Source organism: Rissa tridactyla, chromosome 3, assembly GCF_028500815.1.
Source record: "Rissa tridactyla isolate bRisTri1 chromosome 3, bRisTri1.patW.cur.20221130, whole genome shotgun sequence".
NCBI lineage: Eukaryota > Metazoa > Chordata > Aves > Charadriiformes > Laridae > Rissa > Rissa tridactyla.
This window is the reverse complement of record NC_071468.1, coordinates 83351371-83367976: the sequence shown is the minus strand read 5'-3', so window position 1 is coordinate 83367976 and position 16606 is coordinate 83351371. Positions and strand designations below refer to the sequence as shown.

General features: G+C 39.2%; 1 protein-coding gene across 3 annotated transcripts in view; it reads left to right on the top strand.

Annotated features, from left to right (window-relative positions):
• Positions 1–16606, top strand: part of FHL5 (four and a half LIM domains 5) — a 30789-nt gene that overhangs the window by 3409 nt on the left and 10774 nt on the right. Inside the window, exon 1 of one of the 3 annotated variants that reach the window (XM_054195197.1) lies at positions 8–415. The exons of the other annotated variants lie outside the window; for them this stretch is intronic. The gene's annotated coding sequence lies outside the window, so the exon portion shown is untranslated. Of the gene's footprint in view, positions 1–7; positions 416–16606 lie in introns of those variants that run through there. 3 annotated transcript variants of the gene reach the window in all.

Genomic DNA, 16606 nt, shown 5'->3' with positions numbered 1-16606 from the left:
TTCTATTATTCCTTTATTTTATGATCTTTAAATGTGGTAGTATAGAAGGTATCTAATTTAACATTTTGAGCAAGTAAGCAGGAACTTTTTTCTTCAGGCACAAAACTCCTAATTAAATTATATGCAGAATTCTACACATGTATCAAAAATATTTGATGTTGTGTACCAAAAGAAATACCACTCTTTGGATGCAATTGTTTTCATTTTATTAATTGGCTCACTTATTAATTTATGGGAAAATTGTTTGATGTTTCCTTTGTAATGAGACAAGGATTAATTTTGTTTACTCCAAAGAACAAGCCAACAAAAAAAGTGTATGCTGCTTCCTGTGACATTTGAATCACCATTTTTATTAAGCTTTCAAGGCTATTTGCTATTGCAAGAAAACTTTCTAGATAGTGTCTTTTCTGATAAGGTAAGTTACTTGTTTCTACAATAACTAATTTTAACGCCTGACATGGATTGTTCTTGCTTTTTTTTGAAGTAAAACCAGTTTCCAAGCTGGTGTTTATAGCACTATTTCCACGTGTTATAAAAATCAAGTATTATCTCCAAAACCTCCTTCTGTAAGACACTTTGTTTTATCTTTTAGCTATCACATTTTTAGGATCATAATTTTGGTTTGGAATTTGAAGAGAAAGAGTACTATTGAAAGGATGTATCACTGTTTACTGGAATGATGCTGGAAATATGTGGCTGTATTGCAGAATTAAAAAAGAGGTAGGGGTAATAGTAGAAATATTCCTTAAATTGAAGTCTATGTAGATTAATTGTACTGCTACCTGATTTCATAATGGCAGTCTTTTTGATAATGAGGATACAATTAAATTTGGACAAAACTATTGAATATAATTTCCATTTCAATAGTATAAATGTTTGAAAATATATTTCTTAAACTGTCCCTGTTTTCAAAAGGTCTGGTTTTATATCTGGAGCTGGGCACAAAATCTCTTGCATTTAGAAAACAAGTTTCAGATGCCTTTTCTTGTTTGTGGTTAGTATTTTCACCCATATATTTCTTCCGTTTGTGTGATGAGTTGACATTTCTAGAGTATTTTAACAGAACAGGCTGTAACAGATTTTATGTATTAACGTTGTAACAGATTGCTGATGGTCTTGCCATGTAATTTTATTGCAGTGCCACAGAAGTCAACTTGATTCAAAGTTGTGTCGTTGGTAGAAACTTAAGATGGCATGCTAACCTTCTTGTAGGATTAGAGCAAAACAAAATCAAAAGCTGCTTGAAAGACATTCTGATCACTTGTGACCTATGGTATCTCCAGGTTATTTGCAGGCAGTCATATTTCACGAAGTGTATATTTTTGGTTGACTCAGTAAGACATATGTTCTGTGGGCTATATACCAGCTTTCTTCATTTTTTTCCATATCTGAGTTTTACTTTTCAAAAAGTGCTAAAAACTTTTAGCGTTGCCTAACCCTGGACAGGCAGAAAGAAATGTGAAAATCTTAACCAGCGTGCTTCCAAATATCAAGCCCAAAATCAGAGGGTGAAATTCTGACCCTGTTTGAATGAGCAGCCCTGCTGTTGGCTAAACAAGCTCTAGATGCTGTTCGTGCTGTTAGATCACCTGGGAAATAAAACTCACCTGAGTTTTTCCTCACGCTTCCCTGCCCAGTTAAGGGTAAGAGGATGTCTTATGTCTAATTCCAGGATGCTCGTAAAATTAATCATTTCCAGTTCATCTATTAAAATCTCTAGAGCCCCAGGTTTGGAAGTCAGCGTGGCGAAATGCAGCCGACTCTCCACTTGCAGCGGAGCTCATGCTTCTGGGAACGGGGCACGCAGCTCTAGTGAGAAAGGAGGCTGTGAACTCCTTGTGTCATACATTTGTATTTTCCTCTAAAATGAAAGAGGGACAAAATAAGGACAGTTTTGTAGAAATATGCAAACGTTACTGCAAAACCACTGGATTGATATATGAAAAACAGGTTAATAAAACTCTGTGACATAAAATTCTGTAGCAGAGGTACAGTGAGGGACAAGACTGTTACAAAGGCTAACGGATCTCCCTTGGTTGCCTTTATAATGATGGCTAAATTAAGTTTCTGCTAGAAATCACCCTGGAGAGGACTTTATCTCTCTCTTTAAGCTATGAAAAGGGCCTCGTTCATTAGCCTCTGTAGGCTTAGGTTAGCTTTTGTGAATATCCCCATTCTTCTCTGATGTTGTACGGTATACATCAGCTATCATCCCTTCTTGTTTCCCTTTCTTAGACCAGGAGTTTTCTTTCTTTCTAATTCATTCATGCTAGTAGGTTACTTTTCTTCTCAGTCATCGTTGCCTGTGAGTTTGAATTTTTCTAGGTCTGTATATAAGGACCAGCAAATTCATGCACATCTCAGCATATTATGGATAATGGACCTGAACGGGCTGCCCTAGTTCGATGCTGGACTCGCACTTGGATGCTTTATAAGTCAGAAAAATATTCATTTTCCTATAATATGTCTTTGTTCATCGGTAGCCAAATTGATAGAAAGAACAACCTAGTGACAGAGCATGGCGTAGTTGTGGACAGAGCACACACGCAGGAGACCAGAATTCAGTCCAGAGTGACCTCCAGCAAGTTGTTCTGTGCCTCAGTTCCCCATCTGTAAACCACGTTTGTTACACTGGGGAGAAAAAAAGGAGGTCAAACCCGCGTTATCCAAAACAACCCCAACTGACTGGAAAATCCTTCATAATTAGGAACTCTCTCACCTGCTCTAGCCCTACGAGTTTTGACACAAAACTGGAAAAATTCCACCCAGAACATTTTGCATAAGAATGTTCATCATAACCTCAGAGAAATTAAGGACAATTGCAAAGTTCACAAGTGGAACATTTTATTGCTTCAGCTAATCTTAGAAGTGCTTTCTACCTCCAGAACTGGAGGTTGACCACTCGGCAACCTTCGTACAGTGCTTCTGATTGTCCCAGGCCAGTGCCATGGATACAGCCTGAGGAGCAGACCTAGCTAATGGCAAAAGCGTAGTGACTGGCCTCTTTTCTTCACACTCATCCAGGTTTACTCTCTGACCTTGAGCAAGTCAATTACTTTGCTTTGAAAAGTAATTAACCTTTTTTTGTAGCCAAGTATCTCACAACTGTGTTCTAGGATTACGTTATTATTGCTGTTAGAAAAGCATTCTGAAGCCTTTGAAAGGAAGGCTGTAAAGAGAATTAGGTTATAATTCTATTTATCAGAAGCTCAGAGCAGTATTAGGCTGTAAATCTATTTATCAGGAGCCCAGTCTTCCTCAAGTGAGGTCTTCAAGTTTTAAATTCAGCCACATCATGATTCATTTATGTATTATAACATGCCAAATTGTGGCATAATTAGCGTTCTGTGAGTCTGGGATTCTATTTGCATGAAAAAAAGAGGGAAAAGATTAGAGGAAAAACTGTTTCATGCTGATCTTCTAATTGTCAATCTTTGTTTAGTTTGGTGCTTGAAAACTGAAGAACATTGAGAAACATTTCAAATTAAAAGCTCCAAACATTTTGGGGTTTTTTGAATACAGTAGCAGAATTCTTAATTTGTTTAATCACTTGCTTGGACTTTTTACTGAAAACGTTTACTAAATTTAACATAAATTAGCAAAAAGGACTTGAACTGTATTTGTTCCTTAATGCAGTTTCTGCAGCTGCTTACCACTCTCCTCCTCCACCTCAGAGAGACCTTATCAGGTCTCTCTGAGAGGTCAGAGTTACGAACTCTGAGCGTCATCTCGCATTGAAACCAGTCAGTTCCACTCTGGGTTTGCAAAGATGGTTGCTCTGCTATTGCTACGTGTCAGGCTTCACGTCGTCACTTGAATGGACTTTACCAGTTTCAGTGGACTCATTGTTCCACAACATCCTTGAGTTAAATAGCATGTTCTTAAAAGGTTCCTAAATGTTAGAAAGGAATTTCTTCATTATTAACAAATTTCTTCCAGAATTCTAAGACTTTGCTGATGGTTTTTATTTGTCTCAGTCAAATGTTGACTGTCTTGGGTGTTCAGATAAACTTTAGCCTTAATTTTCCTTCAATCAGAAAAGGACAACCCTACACTGGAACCAGCATTTAGATAGCGTGTATTTATAATCATAGAAAGAAACCCACTCTGAAAGTCATAGTGCCAAAACCCCAAAAAAGTACTTTTTCACATGCCAGGACATTACAAAAATCCCAGTAGGGCAGTAACTGAAGGGTCAGTAACCTCACATCATAATAAAGAAAGACAGAATACCATGGTCTACTCATTGCAGGGTCTAATTTTAAATCATGACCACTTTTAGGAAGATAGACTATGTTAAAATAGAAAGAAATATGTTTAATGTCTGGCACAGAGATTTAAGGCCTAAGGGAATTGTTAGGATACCCAGTCATGTAGTTGTTCAGCAGACCTTATCTCTTAAGTGGGCAGAACAGGTAACATGAGTCCCAAAGATTTCAAGCACATGGACACAGCACAGTGACCGTAGGGTCACTGGCAGGACAAGAACAGAACCCAGGGCTGAGTCTCTCTAAGGACTGGTCGATTTTGCTGTTCGCAGGACGTGCAGATTGAAGTTAAAACAGAGTTGATGCCATGATATACTTTTATTTGACAGGACATTATCTGCTCAACTGCTCAAGACTCAAGAGGTCCTCAATTAACTTTTTTTTTTTTTCTGGTTTATGGATGATACACAAAGCCACCTATTTAAAGAAAAGAAAAAAAAGAAAAAGAAAAAAAAGACCAAACCAAAAAATCCAAACCCAATACTTCTTGCTATACTCAGTCCTAGTAGCACCCCATTATTTTTCCTCCCTGCTAGACGACTAACAAGAAAGTGAAGACCTCCAATTCCTCCCCTTTCTCCTAAAGAGGTTCACTGCCTTCAAAAGTCCTGTTGTCAGCTCTCTTCTATAATTCAACATATACATTGTGAGTCATATATCCTTTTGCTGTGTTGGAATGAAATGTGATGGTTTACTGTCAGCAGTGAACATAGGACATGTCGTAAAAGAATGTATTTATCCAAATATTTTATCTTTTTTTGTTCCCTAGGCCAAAGACCAGCAGCCTGCCCTTGATGCATCTGCATAGCTAAACTAATTTCCAGTTTTACATTATGTTTAAAAGAAATACAGGTCAGAGAATAAAAGGAAAAAGTCACCCTGCTATAATTCCACATCTTTAGTGAAATGCACACACAGACAAACTGTACTTGTTTGGTGCTGCAACCTTGGTGCAGATGTTGAGACTTGGAAAGTGAATTGTACCCGGTGCTCCCCAGTAGATATGGGGACACCAATCCTAACACACGGAGTGAAAAACCTAATCCAGAAAACATTAAATCACCTAATTTGACATCCATGAATTGAGTGAAATTGTTCAGCTGCATTAATTTACATACGTATGCAAGTGTTCTGGGGGTCCTGTTCTAAGGGAAGACAAAGCAGATGTTTGTGTAACACTTAAGGGGAAGCAGAAGGAAGTTAAAGAAGTCTGCTTATTTAATGCCCACAGTGGATTTTCCTGTTGGTTGGTTGGTGTGTTCTTCCCTGGAAACCTTTCTCTCCCTCTGTCTCAGTTATATTGTATAACCCATTAATTACTGTAAAAGCAGTAGAATACAAACAGTACCATAACTTTCAGGTTTTCTCCACCAGAGTAGACCTTTCATGGTCTGTCCACCTAGCAGATGCAATATATGCGTATATATTTTAATAAGGCTGTGTTATTATTGGATCCCTGTATTCCAAAGAGATTGCAATTGCAGCGGATCATTACCTCTAGGTCTTGTAGCAATGCCTACTGTGTTAACCATCAGTAAAAATCCAGAATGGGTAGGTAGTCCTTGCTTTGAGATCAGGCTGTTATTGGCTCTACCCAATGTTCTTGCCCCTTCCTTCTCTATTTGACCCTGCCCCTTAGGACTGCCCATCCTGAGGCCTGCTTTCCCTTGGGGAGGTCTGTAGGGGCACATCATGGAGTTCCTCTCCACGAAGAGGAGACTGCCACCGGAACGGTCACCCTGAACAGCTTACGCAGAATGTGAAGAGAGGATATATATGCTACATTTGCAGTTGCCGGCATTTCTTAGACCGTACGCAGCAGTGGCTTCACAAACTGTGATTCCTGTGGGCATAATAAGCAGTCCAGGGCTTGTCTGCAGAGCCATGTCATCTCTGTTTTCAGTGAAGAGTTTGATAAGAAGGCAGCAGCTAAAATGGATGGAGCTCTGCAAGCAGCAAAACACACCGTTCATTGCGCCCAAAAATCTAAATACCTGGGAACAGTGATAATTGAAGTAGGGATCTTACATACCAGTACTCCTTGCAGTAGCCTTTGCTTTTGCTAAGCTGTAATGCCACCTAGCTCATGACAATCTTTTAACAGGGCTGAGATTAGAAATCTTCAGATTTGGTTCATTTTGATAAGGTGTCATATTTTATTGCAAAAGTGCTGCAGCTCCGTTTATTTTTTTCCTCAGAAAACTAGGTCAGGTTGGCACAGTGCAGTTGGGAGAGAACAGGAAAAGGCTGTGCTGCTGCAGCAAATGCTTTATTATCACTTGGGGGGGTTTATGTTTGGTTTTGGGGCAAGGAGGTCTTTTTTTTTTTAAATGAGAGTAATTAAAATCCTTTCCAAATTTAGCTTGATGCTACCATTGCTGCTACTCATCTTTTTCTGACTGCTCATTTTATTACTTAAAGCATTTCTAAAGTAGGTCACAAGCTTTTAAAGAACCAGCTAGAAAAAGTTGTACTGTGTAATCAGTTGTAGTTATTATTTTTTTTTTAACAAGGATTTTAATTCATGTCATGTACCCGTTCTCACGAGACACACTACTCTTCCACCGCCTTCCTGTCCCTGAAATAAAATGTAAGAGTGGGGGAAATCCAGTCTGTGCAGTTAATGTATCTGCAAAGACAAGAAATGGCCTTTTTTTTATTAAGATCTTAAAGATTGCGGTCAGCAGCATCAGTGTTGCCTATTGAAGCTCTGTTACCTCTCATTAGTGGCATGGCTGTTCTGTTTCACGGCTTGTGAGCACTTCCCTCCCCACTGTATCGCAGGCATCGTTTCCTATTGCTGTTGTTTTCCCCAGCAAAGCTTGCAGTCCCAAAGCCTTGTGTCATTTCCAGGTAGATGTGTCCCTGCCCAGGGGTGTTACTAAATTGCTAAGATGCTGCTGTTTCCTTGGTGGACTCCTGCTCAGCTGTGCAGGCATCTTGACTTTAGTGCGTCGTATAGAGGGGAATTGGGAGGCAGATATTTGATGTGCAGACGCTGTTGTGGCAGAGATGGCTCACAAGGGCCGCTCTGATTTGCACTTTGGGGATAAACTCATTGGTAAAAGTCTCAGGTCAGGAGTTCAGCACACGTCTTCATCTGTAACTTCAATTTCCTTTTCATTTAAGTACTTTTAAAAGTATTTTCCATGATTAGGGGATTGTAGGTGAGGGTGGAGGCAGGAAAGAGGACTGGAAGGGCCAGGCAGAAAGGATGGTGGGGAAGACTTTGCGTTCACTGCCAGAGGTCAGCGATGACCTCAGCGATCAATTCTCATCCTGACCAGTTCACCCCCAAATATTTAATGTTTCTTTTTCTCTTTCAAAGACATTTAGTACTTGCTGCATTGTAGGTTGATAAAAGAAAAATGCATTAGTATTTCCATGCAAGTACAATGTATTATTCTCTACCGTCCCACCATTTTAACTGAAGAAACTGTAACCCAGCATAAATGTCCTTTTGCTACCAAATTTCTTCTCTCAAAATGAAATGACTGTAATTCAGATTCCCACGTGTTTCCTAGAATAAAACATATTTAGCATAAAATTGCTTCTCCAAATGAAATTTTAAACTTTATATCAAAAATCAAATTTAAGGTTTTACTAGGAATTTTTCTGTTGAGAATTTAAGATCCATTTTTAGACCAAAATTTTTCAGTCGAATTTCACTTTTTTTGAATTCCTACTTTTCTAAAACAAACTGACATTTTCCATGAAGCTGGGTTCTTTTATTCACAAATATTTTCTGTTAAAATACATCAACATTTTAAAAATAAAAGTGTTAGGGCATTTTGGATCAAGCTTAGTGCAAAACTCCTTTTTCTTCCAAAAATACCCTGATGCAATGACGTTTTTTTTAATTTATGTTAGTTTTGGAAGCTTATAAATGCTCAAGATTCAGAGCATGAATTTAATCTTCTAAAAGGGATTAGGAAACTTCCCTCATGAGCCTGGCCATCTCTTGTAGGGCTTCTTGCATCTTCCTTAGGATGGTTTTGCCTGCTGAACTGAAACAAAACTTTTGTACAGTTATAGTCATTTTCTTTTGCACAGGCTTTAAGTCATCACAAAATAATTTTTAGATCTGTTTTCCCTGCTGAGTTCTCGTAAGGACTATATTTATTGTAGATGTCAGTGCCCCAAACACTCCTTTATTCCTTGTTGTTCTGTACAGGGTAATGACTGAGCAGAGCACTGCCTACGTTTCCTTCTGGGCCAAGTTATCGAAAGTCAAGTTTACTGAAGGCGTCTTGACCTTCACATCTCTTCTGTAGCCTAGGCTGTAACAATTAACACCAACTTAAAATTTAAATAGATCAGTGAGGAAATCAAGGTTTGACTTGAACCAGCCCACAACAACAAAGATAACAAAATCTTCTTTACTGCAAGCCTCTTTCCATCAAAAAGGGGCCAGCTTTTGGGCAGTACTCATATCTAAGTATCAGAATGGTTGACAAAGGACATATTCATCATGTTTCACACTCAGTGACAACACAGAAAAAAATATGTGTCTCTCAATTTCACACATGGCTGGGACTTCAGAACATTGGAAGTGATTTTTCCCTGTGGAAATGCTGAATCTGCTCAAACTGTTTTTTTCTTTGACAGAAATTATCTAGAATCACTAGTTTCCTTTGCTCTTTCGTCTATAACCAAATTTGTGGAATTCCACTGAATGTATTTGAATTGAGAAGGATTTAGAGACTATGTTTACCAGATGATTAAAGTATCAGGAAACACTGAAATTAATTTTAGTGATGAACTTAATTGCTTATATACATTTTTATCTTTGAAAATATCTTTCAAAAACTGTGCTCCAAGGATATAGGCAGCAAAGCTCTAAAGTGTGCATTTGGCTTCAAGCATGTTAATATTACAGCTGAGAGCAATAGCATTTCTCCTGTGTTTAGACTATGCACATGTCTGGCTTCAATGTGGAATTTCAATAAGTCGTCTACAGGAGACCTGCTTTCTTGTTATGGGAACGACCCCACTCTTACTCAAATGTGCATAAGGGAATACTGACTTTTTGTGGACTCTTTCACCCTCCCTCTTTTATCATTCAGCAGTGATAAACTTTCTGTAGTCCATCACAGAATCACAGAATGGTTGAGGTGGCATGGGACCTGTGGAGCTCATCTAGTCCATCCCCCTGCTTAAGTAGGGTCACCTAAAGCAGATTGCTCCAAGGATGGAGATTCCACAGTCTCTCTGGACAACCTGTGCCAGTGTTCAACCACTCTTACAGTGAAAGGGGTTTTTATCTTCTGTTTAAATGGAATCCCTTGTATTTTAGTTTATGCTTGCTGCATTTTCTCCTGTCAGTGGGCACCACTGAAAAGATCCTGCCTCCCTCTTCTTCATTCCCTCCCATCAGGTATTTGTACACATTGATGAGAAGCTCTCTGAGCCTTCCTTCCTGTAGGCTGAACAGTCCCAGCTCTTTCAGCCTTTCCTCATTGGAGAGATGCTCTAGTCCCTTAATCACCTTTGTGGCACTTCACTCAACTCTTTCCAGTAGCTCCATATCTCTCTTGTGCTGGAGAGCCCAGAATTGGACCAGAACTCCAGATGTGTCTTGCAGTGCTGTGTAGAGAAGAAGGATCACCTCCCTCCACCTGCTGGCAGTGCTCTTCCTAATGCCCTGCAGGATGCTGTTGGCCTTACCCACAAGGGCATGTTTGCTCATGGTCAACTTGGTGTCCACCAGGACCCCCAGGTCCTTCTCTGCAAAGCTGCTTTCCGTCTGGTTGGCCCTCAGCATGTGCTGGTACCTGCAGTTATTCCTCCCCAGAGGCAAGACTTTGCATCTCCCCTTGCTGAATTTCATGAGATTTCTCTCATCCCAGTTCTCCCAGCGAGGTTGCGCTGGATGGCAGCACACCCACCGGGTGTATCAGCCACTCCTCCCAGTTTTGTGTCATCTGTCAATTTGCTATGGGTTCACACTGTCCCACTGTCCAGGTCATTAATGAAGATGTTGATCAGTATTGGTCCCAATTTCAACTCCGGCAGTACCTCACTAGTGTCATTACTTTAAATTGCCTCCTTTAATATTGTACCTAGGATTCACTAATGATTTCTCATCCACGTCTTAGGCTCATGGCTGCTTTGCTTTTGGAAGTCGGTCAGCTGAAACTAATCAATTTAAAACTGTCTAAATGTCTTCTAAGCATGTAAGTCACCAGCTAATTCAGGTATACTTTATCACGTGGCCCTTTTTTACCAGATGCCATCCTCAAACCTGTTTTATGGTTGAATATAGAGAGTACCACTGAGAATACTGCCAGGATTTTACATGAAAAGGTACACCAATGCACAGCTGAAATATATCATGGCTTCATTTTATTCTGTAAATCTGACAGTAGTCAGAAAGGAATGAGCTCAATAATGAAGACAGGAGAAAATTCTGGCTCTACCAGACTATGTGAAAACCTGTAAAAAAATGTGGGTAAGAACAATTTCAGAAAAAAAGAAAAGAAATCAAATGCTAAACCCTAGCATTAACCTACTTTTTTCATGTACTGCTGCTGGTGAAGATATTAACAGCACCCAGGAATCTGAGCAGGTGAAAAGGTCCTGGGTGATAGCTTGGGAGAGACCTGAATCAATACCGAGCACCCCACAGACAGTTTGTCTCTACTTAACCATGGAGCTGCGTTTCTGACCAGCAATACTGCTCATCACTCGAGCTTCTTGTGTTCAGAATTACAGGGCCGGTTAATCTGGACTAGAATCTCTGGGCACCAGTGTGTTACTTGTATTAAATGATGAATTGCACTCCCTGACTCTCACGTGTTGATTAGTTAAAATAAATTTAAAAAAAAAAAAAAAATAAAAATCCAGCAAATAATCTAGGTTTAATTCTGTAGCCAGTTAGCAACTTTTCTGTCTACCTCTTCTGAAAAACTTTCTGAAAAACTTTCTGAAAAACTTTTAGTAGCTTTCAGCTACTACATTTGACATGCTTACTTACGGCCTCTAATTTCACAGTACAGTGTTTTTACTGCGATGGTAATTCTTGAGCTTTGCTAGCCAGGCTCGCAATAGAGGAAGGGTATCCATTAAAAGAGATGCATACAGAGCCATTAATTTGAATTTTGCCAACTAAATTGCTCAGGCTGACCTCAGTAGCAAGTACAAGTTGTATTGGACAAGCTGGATGCTTCTGGTAAAAGTCCTGTGGGTGAATTGAAGAAAATACCTAGCTTGCCGTAGAGGCAATGGGGCTAGGCTATGCCAACCCACTCTGTAGCTAGTAAAAAGTGTTTGAGGGACATAGTCTAGACAGGTCTCTCCCACAAAAGCATTTCTGTATGTCTGCACCACTGTGAACGCTTAGTTGAGGTACTTTCACTGCTTTAATTTGTCCTAGTTTGAAGTTTAGGTAAGTAGCGAATTATGCTGTACTGGGATAAGGGAAAAATTTAGATGACGGCACCAATGTTTGAGTTTGCGTGGTGTAAACAAAGCAGACAGCAATACCAATTAAGGCGAAACAGAATTCCTGGGATGCTCGATCCCGTAGTTAAGCCAGAGCTCTTGCCCTTTTTGCTCGCGGTCATGGGGTGTGTAAACACAGTACAACGCAGTGTGGTGCAGTTACCAGATCAGCCTCTAAATGAGCTGCTTTGCCTAGGCGGTCCACCAAAACCATGTCACTTTTGGACCTTGAAGCAGTATAGTTGTATTCTTACAGCACAGTCCTGGTTGGCATCCATCCTGGCTGCTTAAAGCAGAACTTCATCACCAAGAGCTCTGCACCCACTCAGAAGCTCCCAGGACCTGACTTTGTATTACTCTGCTGTGCCACGGAGATAAAACAGCTTGTTAAAAGCTAACACCTGTGTCTCTACTTTCCTGTAGGTACTTGCTTTTGCCTTCTGTGACATATGCCCTCCATTCCTATTGCTTCTCTCTCTTTCATTTTTAGAAAAGCAAAAATTCTAGTATCTTTAAACACTCAAGCATAACTTAAAGGCATCACTGGGAAAATTGCAGTTACTCTGAGGGAAGGAAGAGACAAAGCAAGAGTATTGCCAGTGTTTTGAAAATACGGCATGTGTTTAAATGTCTTGTGAGTTCATTTTGGTCAAAGGGTCAGGACTTTTATTAAGTCTAGTCACAATAACAAAATATGAGATTTCCAGAGGGTAGCAGGCATCCAGAGAAATCAAGAAACTCTGATCTCTGCAATGAGGTAAGATTTCCTTGTAGAACCTTGTTAGAAACTTTTATTTATAAAATAATGATATTGTTAGACATTTTTCCTTATAATAATACTGTTAGCTTTACAATGCAGTTGTAACCTTGGGTCGCTAATGTATTTTGCAAATTTATGTGATTAATTGTTCAGCAGTTCTCACCAAAAGAAACAAAATAGAGAAAATGAAATCAGCAAACTTGTGCAAAACTGCGTTCCAAGACAATAAAAAAGTACTTAGCTGAAAATAAACAGGTGTCTGGGACAGGTTGAAGGAGTGTCCCCCTCTTAATAGATTAATTTGTTTTTCTTATCCTTCAGTGTTGTTGCAATGATTTATTTTGCAATCATTTTTCTTTCTTTATGCCTCCCTAATAGAGAGCCTTGTTCCATTCATTATGTATTCTTAAGGAAAAAGATGATGCAGTTCAATGTCAGCCTTATTTAGATCGGGAAATAGTCTATTAGAATTACCATAAAGCAAAAGGTACAATATTTTTACACCTATGTATATACCTACATGCCTACATATATTCATTTCCATCTATGTAGGATTAATATTTCTGGGGTTTTTATACTTATATAACCTATGGGAGATTAACATACACTTATAGAAATTATCAAGATAAATTATTGAATGACATATTAACCTTGTGGCTGTGCTTTTTAGCTCCAGTGAGGAAAATGGGCATTCCTTTCCTGGTGGTTCCACGTTTATCAGGTTCACAACTTCACAACCATTTTCTAACGGCTGTCGTCTAGTGCTCTGCATCTTATAGGAAACCATTTGACTCTACAGAAAGTCTCTCTCCTCATTTGTTGTAGCTAAATTCTATCTTAATCTGCTGGAACAGCAGGCAGACTAGCCAGCTCTGTTGTTTTATTTTCATCTGCTTTATAATTCATACCATGAGACTGATGCATTCTCGAATCTGACCCCAGGGACTCCAGTTGCAATATCTTTGCATCTTTGGCAACATCTCTCTGCTCCCCCTTGGCATATTCTAAGGCTACAAATGGCATCACGTATCCGTGCCTACTAGATACATAAAAATCAATGGTATTAACTTTGTTCCAATTTAGATAACAAAATCCTCTTTTCCCAAGGAATGAAGACATCACAGACTTTCCCTGTGCCTAGGACATGAGTTAGCAGCTGGAATGCTGGAGTCAGCGTTTCATTCCATGAGAGTGAATAGCATCAGACCTCCAGAGATTTCTTAACTGACCTTCAAAACACAAAGTCTAGCTTCCAGCAAACTTAAAGTAAACATATTTCTCTAGAGATTAGGATCAAAGCACAAGAAAAACATTCTACTTAACTACGTGGTGCTCGTACCATTACTTATTTATTAGAGCAAGGGTAAGTGGTGCTGGGGGAGGCGAGATTCACTTTTTTTGTTGCATTGTCTAACGGTAAAAGTAGTTCACAAAGGTTACCCAGACCTTTGCCAGGAGATTTGCAAAAATCATCCTTCTTTTTCATACCATCATTGCTTCATTCCCAAATATGGTTTTATATCATCGTGGTCAAACCCTGAAGACTTCTGAAACAAAGCCTTGGGTGACTTGAGCACTTTACAAGAAGAGCAGCTCAAGGACACCCCCAGGCTTTGACTCTGGTTTTGGGTGTACTCTTCTAATGTTCTCAAGCAACCACTGTCATCTGTAAAACAGGAGTAATGGCACTTTGTTTCCCTATCCATATAGTTTTTTAGGAGGATGACTACATTGCAAATTTACATGTTCTGGAGTATTACAATCGCAGGTCTTGTATGTGTACATAACCCAGGCTTCCTGGAACAGCTTGGCTTCCTGTGAAGAAAAAAAAAAAATCAAGAAAACCACTTTTTGAAGAAAATTGTTGTATATGCAGAGTTTTCAGTAGCTTAAAAACGTATCACCATTCATTGAAAATGAAAAATGAGAATGAAAAAAGAGAGATGTATCTGCAAACATCTGAAGGTATTTGTGGGTGAGCTTTGCACAACAAAAACCACTGTAAATAACAGATAAACTCTCCGTGCATTCTCTGTTAGGATTTTCCTGTCGACACTTTTAGGCTGAGATGAAACTGTGTAAGGAATCTGGGGTACTGATTCAGCAGGGAGGAAATCAGAAAGGTAATCTACTCGGGGTTATCCTCAGAGACAGTTCATAACTCTAACTCACACATAAAAAGGAATGAAAATTCCTCTGAAACCCAGTTTCAAGCCTGTCCTATGACCTTGAATATGGAGCCCAGTTAACCACAAACATTCCTTGACTGTCTCCCTAGCCACCAATTTGTGCTGCTTCCCCAATATAGAAAATGAGCAAAACTTAACCTTGATTTTGGTGATGGCTATGTAGTGGTCGTGCACTGGATTACCACACTGTGTCTGATTTTTAAATGTCATGTTGTGTAAATGTACAGGTTGATGGATGTCTTTTTCTCATATTCATGGGTTCATTCGTTTCACATTCAAATCTCTGTTTGATCTTAAGGAAATGGAAGTCCAGGTTCAAGCTGTGTTATACTGTTATTCCAAAAATATCACATAAAACATATCTGTAATATTTTTAAGCAAGTATGTTTCCCACTGATCTGAGTTATAGATTATTTGATTTCTCTACTGTCTTGGCTAACACAAAGATTTAGGGCAGTCAAAAATACAGTAACTCAATTGAACTCAAAAGACGTTCGATTTACAGGAACAAGTTTTCCATAGCTTGTGCCAAATCAATAAGTCATTACTTTTGGTCTGAGATAAACGTTATAGCCTCTCTTTCTGCTCCCTTTTCACTGTCTTACTACTATCCCTCCAGGAACAGATGAATAAATGCCTGACCTTATGCATTGGTACCAGTGGAGACCTGCCATGATTGTTCTTTCTCATAGTTCAAACAATCATTTTGAATTACATCTCACAAAGCAGAACCCCAGAAAAAGATGAAATACCTTTTTAAAACTGAACCGTGGGTATAAGACTGGCAGTAAGTGTATAAAATCAAGTATGAGGGAGTAATTCCAAATGGACTAGATGTAAGCTCTGTGATGGCAAGTGGTCCTTCAAATGTTGTTCTTCAAATGCTTCTCTTCCTTAGTCTCGGGCTTTGCACATGGTTAAGATAAACTAATTTGCACTGTTATTCGAAGTGCAAGGATTTCAGCTGCCAAAAGTCACTGATATGTAAATATTTAGGAGACCTTCCTTGGTTGTTCTCAAATCCTCTAAAATTTACGATTGCTGGCACTGACTTCAGCGACACTCCATGGGTTTAATGAAGAGTGCAGTCCAATGAGTCCAGCAGATGTTTCTGGGTTTGCTTCACTGGGAACTTTCTGGACTCTTCTTTCTTCCTTCCCAGGAATCAAGACCCAATTTTAGCAAAGTGCTGATGATCCAACCAGCAACAACAAGACTGAAATAAGTCTTCATCTCCACAATCCTTAAAATGTTCAGCATTGCATATCTATAAGAAGCTGAGGTTTGGATGCTTATCCAAGCCTCTTTAGCCTGGAAAAATGAAGGATGGGAAACTCATACAATTGTCTCTCAATAGATTTGTGGTATTTCCTGCACTTGTCTGGCACAGAAATATAATCTATCTCACAGTATTTTGGCACTGCCAACATGGAACCTGGCAATGCAGAAGTATGTAAGAAAAAACAATCTTTTCCAACAACAACAAAAGAAATTGCTTTGAGTTATGATTTTGTTTGGATTTTATTTAGTTTATTTCTCTTTATATTTTGGTCTTTTGCCATCCAGGGGTACTTGTGCCACCTTACACTGCCACCAAACATTAGCAGCACAGCTGAGGTTATGCAAAAGACATACAGCTTGGAGTTCCTTGTCTTCCTTCTGCTTCAGGGTATTTTGAAAAGGAAGGAATGAGCAGGAAGGCAGGAATGGCAAGAGAAAGCCAGGAACACACTACAAAGTGCTTGCCACTCCTCTTTGGCCTTTTACCTCCGCAGCTGGTTTAATTTTTGCACTGTAGCTTCTATCTCCATTCCCTGATTTCTGGATAAACCATGCCTCACATAATGCTCCTAATGTCAGTAGTTGTACATAGAGAGTGTGAAGACAACTTCATTTTAACATACCTGACCTATAAATGTTAGTACCATTAGATTAAGCTGAAGCAG